This window comes from Lolium perenne, chromosome 1, assembly GCF_019359855.2.
Source record: "Lolium perenne isolate Kyuss_39 chromosome 1, Kyuss_2.0, whole genome shotgun sequence".
In the NCBI taxonomy this organism is placed as follows: Eukaryota; Viridiplantae; Streptophyta; class Magnoliopsida; order Poales; family Poaceae; genus Lolium; species Lolium perenne.
The window spans coordinates 260,914,573-260,923,122 of NC_067244.2; positions in this window are offsets into that span (position 1 = coordinate 260,914,573).

The window sequence follows — 8,550 nt, forward strand, 5'->3', positions numbered from 1 at the left end:
CCCTACCAACTTTGTGGTACGTACCTGGGGTCATCGATCCCCCGACATACATTTATTTGAAAACTCAATATCATAGTTGCATTTGTATTTTTTTCTAAATGGATCTGAATATTTGCCGCATCTATTTTCATGGACATCTGTCTGGATATTGCCAAGTTTGTTTTCATATGAATATTGAATAGTTCAAATTATAGCTTAGGAAAGCAGAGTAGTGACGCTTAGTATCGATCGGCAAAGTAGAAAATCCACCCCAGATCCGACATGTTGCATGCAGTTTTGCTTTCTTTCTTCCGTTGGCGACATGCATGTGCAAGGCCGGCCATGCCTCAACTCTGCACTGCCTCCGTTTTTTTATGCAGACTTATGTACTGGCACACGCATACGTACGTACGTACACAAATGCATGCGTGCGGCTTTCTGTTAGCTGACTCGCTGTCAGTCTGTCGCTTCGCCTAAGGTTTGGCGTGCAAGCCAACCGTCTACTGTCGTCGGGTGCCAACGAACGGGCGCACACGTACACTCCGTCGTGTGAGATGAGGGCATCTCCAGCCGCGCGACACAAACGGACGCCCAGCGACGTCGTAATCGGAAACGCGTCTGGGTCTCCTCCAGCGGGGCGATGCAAAATGACCGGGCGTTCGCGGAGACGCAAACCTGGTCCAAATATGCGTCAGGATTGCATCTCCGTGGACGCTGCGCGGAGTGTCCGCCGGAAAAGACGTAGGACCCGCGCGTTAGTGGCAGGCATGCCGATATTATTCCCGCCACTGGCTATTCCCCGCGCGAAAAAGCAAAGTAGACCGGCGCAAGCAGTCCAGAAGCGATGGACGTCCTCGCCGCCGCAGCCACCACCAAGGTTGCCGAGCAAACCGCCGCAGCCGCCGCCGCCCCACACTCCCCCGTAGCCACGACCATAGCTAGCATGGAGGTTGCAACTCCAGCGGAAGCAAAGCGGGCCGCCATCGGCGCCCGGGACGCAAAGCCGAAGGCGGCAAAGAAGGTGCTCTCTAAGGAGGAGAAAAGCGTCGAGGCCGCGAAGCGTCGCGGCCGGCGCAGGAATCAGAAGGAGAAGACTGCTGCGGCCGCCAACCAGCAGGCGAGGCAGATGCAGGTGAAAGCCGCCGTCGCGCAAGTAGCCCTCCATCCGAGCTTAGCGGAGGGGTACATGCTCGTCAAGAGAGAGGGGATCGCCGGCGTCGCTCCTCCGGCCTCGTCGGTGAGCTCGGTAAGTTCCCAGCTGCGTCCTGGAACTCCCGCTCCCTTGCAGGGCCACCCAGCGTCGCGGTTCGCCTCCGGCGTGGCGCCGGTGCAGTTCAACAGCGCGCCGCTGCAGTTGAACGGGGCGCCGGTTCCCGACCTCAATCGGACGCCTAGAAGCGGTGACTGATAACCCACAAGTATAGGGGATCGCAACAGTCTTCGCGGGAAGTAAAACCCAATTTATTGATTCGACACAAGGGGAGACAAAGAATACTTGAAAGCCTTAACAGCGGAGTTATCAATTCAGCTGCACCTGGAAACAGACTTGCTCGCAAGAGTTTATCAGTAGCAACAGTTTTATAGCAGTAGTAGTAGTGAAATATCAGCAGTAGTGTAACAAAGACGGCAGTAGTGATTTTAGTAAACAGCAGGATTAAAATACTGTAGGCATAGGGATGGATGAACGGGCGTTGCATGGATGAGAGAAACTCATGTAACAATCAAGCAGGGCATTTGCAGATAATAATAAAACGGTGTCCAAGTACTAAACAATCCATAGGCATGTGTTCCATATTTAGTCGTACGTGCTCGCAATGAGAAACTTGCACAACATCTTTTGTCCTACCAGCCGGTGGCAGCCGGGCCTCTAGGGAATCTACTGGAAATTAAGGTACTCCTTTTAATAGAGTACCGGAGCAAAGCATTAACACTCCGTGAACACATGTGATCCTCACATCACCGCCTTCCCCTCCGGTTGTCCCAATTTCTGTCACTTTGGGGCCTCGGGTTCCGGACAGCGACATGTGTATACAACTTGCAGGTAAGATCATAAAACAATAAATATCATCATGAAACAATAACATGTTCAGATCTGAGATCATGGCACTCGGGCCCTAGTGACAAGCATTAAGCATAACAAGTTGCAACAATATCATCAAAGTACCAATTACGGACACTAGGCACTATGCCCTAACAATCTTATGCTATTACATGACCAATCCCATCCAATCCCTACCATTCCCTTCAGCCTACAGCGGGGGAATTACTCACACATGGATGGGGGAAACATGGCTGGTCGATGGAGAGGCGTCGGTGGTGATGATGGCGATGATCTCCTCCAATTCCTTGTCCCGGCGGAGTGCCAGAACGGAGTTTCTGGTCCCGAGACGGAGTTTCGCGATGGCGGCGGTGTTCTGGATGGTTTCTGGCGACTTTGACTTCTCTCCTGTGTTTTTTAGGTCGAAACCCCTTAAGTAGTACAGAGTAGGGCGTCGGAGGCCTGCCGAGGCGGCCACACAGTAGGGCGGCGCGCCCCCCTCCTGGGCCGCGCCGGCCTAGTGTGTGGGGGCCTCGGGCCTCCACCTGGCTTGCCCTTCTGGCTCCGTGATTCTTCCGGAAAAATAAGACCTTTGACATAAATTCTGGGGATTTTCCTGAAAGTTGAATTTCTGCACAAAAACGAGACACCAGAGCAATTCTGCTGAAAACAGCGTTAGTCCGTGTTAGTTGTATCCAAAATACACAAATTAGAGGCAAAACAATAGCAAAAGTGCCCCAAGCTTAGCTTATTGCTTGTCCTCAAGCAATTCAGTTAACAACTGAGGGCGATAAAAGAACTTTCACGAACACATTTGTTCATATGATGTAAATATTCTCATGATATGGACAAGTACTTAGGCAATTCATAATAAGATACATGCAAATAAGATCATCCAATAGCTATGTCAATCATGGAAAGGTACCAACAAATTAATAATAAGCATCATGAATCATGTCTATCAGCAGGATTGCAATGTTCATAAAAGGATATGATAAAATGGTATCTCGCTTTCCCGTATTTGAATAGCAAAACATAAATGCTCAGGCACCTCTGAAGTTCATGGAAAGACTAGAAGTAGAGATTGTCAAAGATAAAAGCATCAAAGTTATACCACAATTAATCACATTTTGGGACAAGCATATCATACTAAGAATGACAGTAGTGCTCTCAAGAAAGTGCTCAAAGAAAGGATGGTGACTCAACATAAAAGTAAAAGATTGACCCTTCGCAGAGGGAAGCAGGGATTAACATGCGCTAGAGCTTTTCATTTTTAAAAACAAGAGTAAAAATTATTTTGAGAGGTGTTTGTTGTTGTCAACGAATGGTAATGGATACACCAACTACCTCATCAACCAGACTTTCAAGAGCGGCTCCCATGAAGGACGTTATTTCTACCAGCGAGGTGGATCATCCCTCTTCTCTTTTGTTTACACATGTACTTTAGTTTTTATTTATGGGTGACACTCCTCCCAACCTTTGCTTACACAAGCCATGGCTAACCGAATCCTCGGGTGCCTTCCAATCAATCTCATACCATGGAGGAGTGTCTATTTGCAAAATTAAGTTGCTTACTGATGAATCAGGGCAAAACATGTGAAGAGAATTAAGTTTGATTAATTTGGGGCTGGGCACCCCGCTGCCAGCTCTTATTATGAAAGTCCGTCAAAAGTAAATGACAAGGTCGAAAGATAAACACCACATACTTCCTCATGAGCTATAAAACATTGACACAAATTGAGAAGCATTTTGAAGGTTTAAAGGTAGCGCATGAGAATTTACTTGGAATGGTTTGAAATGCCATGCATAGGTATTTATGGTGGACACTTTGGAATAACTTGGTTTTCGGGGGTTTGGAAGCACGAGCAGCGTTCCCGCCCAGTACAAGTGAAGGCTAGCAATAGACTGGGAAGCGACAGTCAAGAGAGCAGTAATTGTCATAATCATGCTTGCGGCAAAATAAATTAACGGGGGCATAAAAGTGATACAAGAACTCTGAAGCAAATTAAATTATCAAGGCTTAGTTGACTTTTGTTCAGTCATATGCATGCGTGAGCATGTGCCAAGTCGATTTGAATGAATTATTCAGAGGAGGATACCACAATGTCATACCTATTTATGAATAAAACAATGCAAGCAAATATCTATGACATGCTACTCATATTAATAAACTGGAGCTAAACATGAGAGATCATGAACTACTAGACTTTCTTAAATGGCATATACCTCACACGAACCAACTAAGTATGCTCACATGGATGAGTATATGTACAAAAATGAAACAAATAGAGTTCATACCAGCCTCTCACCACAGTCGAATTGTCGTAGATCGTCATTATTGCCTTTCACTTGTGTAGCCTGAATAATTTGGAATGAAAACCACGCTCCAGCCACCGAAGACCATTGAACTCCATAATGAACTTTACAAAACCAAAGAAGAACATCAAATATTTTTGGTGTTTTCGAATTGGAAACAAGAACAAAAGGAAGCAAGCAAACAAAGCAAAATCTTTTTGGATTTTCTTATAGCAAACCAACGATAGCAAATAAAACAAAATAAAAGCAAAAAACCAAAATAAGCAAATGGTGAAGAGAAACAACAGAAATATTTTTGGTCCTTTTGTGTTTTGGGAAAGAAACAAAGCAAAAACAAGAAAATCAAAACTAAAAGAGTCACATAAACACAAAGCAGCAGGAATTCGTCAAACTTGACAGCAGTACAGTAATCGATTTTTAAGAAATTTTTCCGCTGCCCAGCTCGAAAAGCATTAAACTAATGAAAGTTAGATAACGACCTGGGGAACATGCTCAAAAATTGGCTTCGCAAAATAACGTTCTGGCTGTTTTTAAGAATTTTTATGGTATCAGTCCAGAATCTGTTTTCAATCAGCACTTCCCCAAATATCATCTCCCGCTTATTAGAAAACCACTTAAAGAAACTAAACAAGTATATACAAGTATCCAGCAATCATAATATGCAAAGAATGAGTGATGCCGGTATACCTCCCCCCAAGCTTAGGCTTTTGGCCTAAGTGGAGTTCAACCCCAGCGAGGATCAGGATTCCACGCCGGTGGATCATACATGGCGTAGTCATAATAAGGTCCCGGTGCAGCAGAAAAGGGTGAAGGCTCCTCATTCCCAAAATGTTGATGCGAAGAGCTTGCTGCATCGGATGATGAGTCAAGGTGCTCCTCGGCCTCCTCCGTACCGTCCCTTGCATGATGGCCATCCCCCTCTATGTATGCATTCAGTTCACCTTCTGTGACTGACCAATTCTTCTTGGAATCAATATTAAACAGAACAGGTGCAGGCAATCCTACTAGTCTTTCAGTTTTCTTAGTTGTTCTCCAAGTTTTCTTGTAAAATATTATCTTGTAAGACAGGTTACTCAAATTAGATGAATCAGAAACAAATTCATGTTTAATCATGGAGACTATGTCAAGTTTCTCTATGGAGAGCGGAATATCAAGATGGTGAGGTTCTACACCATGCATAGCTAATAAACGGGAGGCGATGAGACCTCCACAAATTCCCCCTTTCTCACGGTTAGTGGCAAGTCTATAGGCTATCAAAGCACCCAAATTATAAGTTCTATCACCTTGTAATGCAGCAGCTAGGAAAGCTAAATCCTGGATAGATAACTTACTTGCATTCTTTCTAGCAAGAACGCACTTGGTGATGAAATAAGCAAAGTAACGAATAGCTGGGAGCTGAATACTACTAATTTTACCACCATCCTCTGAGAAGCTTCTTCCATGACAAATCATCTTGTAGAGATTCAAGAGCTCTTGCGGCGATCCCCTCATCTTCTCGCACGATCCCCATTGTGGCACTCTAATGGCTGCACAAAAATCATTGAAAGGCAAGTTGACAGTTTTATTATAAATTTTGTACCGAACCATGGGGTTAGATTGAGACCAATTGAATTCAAAATCCTGCACTACAGACATAGTCAGTTTTGCATATTGGCATGGTTCATCAACAACAAAACTTTCCAACCCTGCATTGGAAATCAGATTTTGAACATCTCGCAAGATTCCCGCACTCCTCATAAAATCCGTGCATGGGTAATAAGAGGGGTACACTCCCTCTTCGCGGTGAACTCTCATAACTTCTTGCACCTCCAATTCTTGTTGGTTTAGTTGGTGCCTATTCCACTCCATTTTCTGAAATTTTTCAACAAACATTATAAAATTTGATTTGGTGACATATAATTGAGGGAAACTACCGTAGGAACTTGCTAGAGTACTAATCATGCATCAAAACTAGTTTCTACAACTTAGAACAAGCATGCAAGCTCACTAAACATGTTACCTACAGCAGCAAAATATTCAAGATATACTCAACCAAACAAAATTCCACTTGGATAATCAGAGGAGTCACATACCGGAGAGCAAATGTGCCAAATTTCAGACAGAAATCTGGGCTGAGCAAAGAGATCGAGAAATCTTGAGCTCTTGAGCAGAAACGCGAGTGAGAGAAAGCTGGTGCGAGTTTTTTCGGGAGAGAGAAGAGAGTGGGAGGAAGAGATGAAGTGGTGGGGCAAGGAGGGGCCCACACACCAGGGTGGCGCGCCCCCCTTGCTGGCCGCGCCGGCCAGTGGGGTGCCACCCTGGGGTGCCCCACTGGTCATCCCAGTGCTCCTGTGTGCTTCTTCGAAAAATAAGACCAACGGTATAATTTTTGTGAATTTTTGAAAACTTTGAAAAATGCACATTTCTGGGTATTAAATTTATTATTACTGGGCACGAAATTTTTTGAAATCTCTATACAACTAAAGAACTTTGCAAATCAAAAAGTGCTACAGCAAGTAGAACAAGTGGAGGAAGAAAGAGATGTTGTTTAACTCCTCTACGCATATAAAATGAATTTGTTAACAAGGTTGATCAAGTCTTGCCACCAAATAAATTTTACATAGCATATGAAGAAATAAACCTCAAATCAATCATGTTACTTTGTATTGTATTGATATGGATCCAATCATAATATTTTGATATCCTTCTTTAGGCTCATATATAGGACAATCAATAGTTCCCACTTTGATAGTTCTCACATTAGAAATTGTGTTAACTCCACATACTTTATCAATCCTCTTGGGGAAATAAACGGTATGCTCCTTGTCATCAACATTGAAAGTAACTTTCCCTTTATTGCAATCAATAACAGCCCCTGCGGTGTTAAGAAAAGGTCTCCCAAGAATAATAGACATATTATCATCTTCAGGCATTTCCAACACAACAAAATAAGTTAATATCAAGCAGTTATTAGTAACTTGAACAGGAACATCCTCACATATACCAACAGGAATAGCAGTAGATTTATCAGCCATTTGCAAAGATATATCAGTAGGTATTAACTTATCTAAGTAAAGTCTCTTGTAAAGAGAAAAAGGCATAACACTAACACCTGCTCCCAAATCACATAGAGCAGTTCTAACATAATTATTCTTAATAGAACAAGGAATAGTAGGTATACCTGGGTCGCCCAACTTCTTTGGAACTTTGCCATTGAAAGAGTAATTAGCAAGCATAGTGGAAATCTCCTCAGTAGGAATTTTCCTTTTGTTAGTGACAATATCTTTCATATACTTTGAATAAGGAGGCAATTTAATAGCATCAGTCAAAGGGATTTGCAAGAATAAAGGTTTCATCCAATCGCAAAATTTATTATAGTGTTCTTCTTCCTTTGATTTTAATTTCTTAGCAGGAAAAGGCATTTGCTTTTGAACCCACGGTTCTCTTTCATTACCATGTTTCTTAGCAATAAAATCTTCTTTAGTATACTTTTTATTTTTAGCATGCTTTTCAGGTTCATCTTCAACCTCTTCTTTATCAGAAGCATCATTCTTATCATTATCTTTATCATGTTCATTACCACTTTCAGTTTCAGCATCAGAAATAGAAATACTATTAGGATCATTAACAGGTTCAGAGGATTCTACAACATTTTTATGTTTCTTCTTCTTTTTCTTAGAAGGTGCACTGATTTCTTTAGTTCGTTGAGAATCTTGTTCTACTCTTTTGGGATGCCCCTCAGGATATAGAGGACCCTGAGTAGAAACACCGCCTCTAGTTGTTACTTCATAAGCATGTTTTTCTTTAGAATTATTTTTTAACAAGTCATTTTGCACTTTAGTGAGTTGATAAATTTGAGTTTGAATCATATGAAAATGTTTAAAAATCATCTTAACATCATTGGAGGTTCTCTCCATAATACCATGCAATTCACTAATAGCTCGAGAATTTTCATTAAATGATTCTCTACTCTCATATTAAAATTTTCTTGCTTAACAATATGATTATCAAACTCATCTAAGCATTGAGCAGGAGGTTTTGAATACGGAATATCTTCCCTAGTAAAGCGTTGAAGAGAATTTACCTCAATCATGGATGAAGGGGGAATTATCTTGCATAAATCTTCTATGGGAGGTAAGTTCTTCACATCTTCAGATTTAATACCTTTCTCCTTAAGAGATTTCTTGGCTTCCCTCATATCTTCATCATTTAATTTAATCAAACCCCTCTTCTTCAAT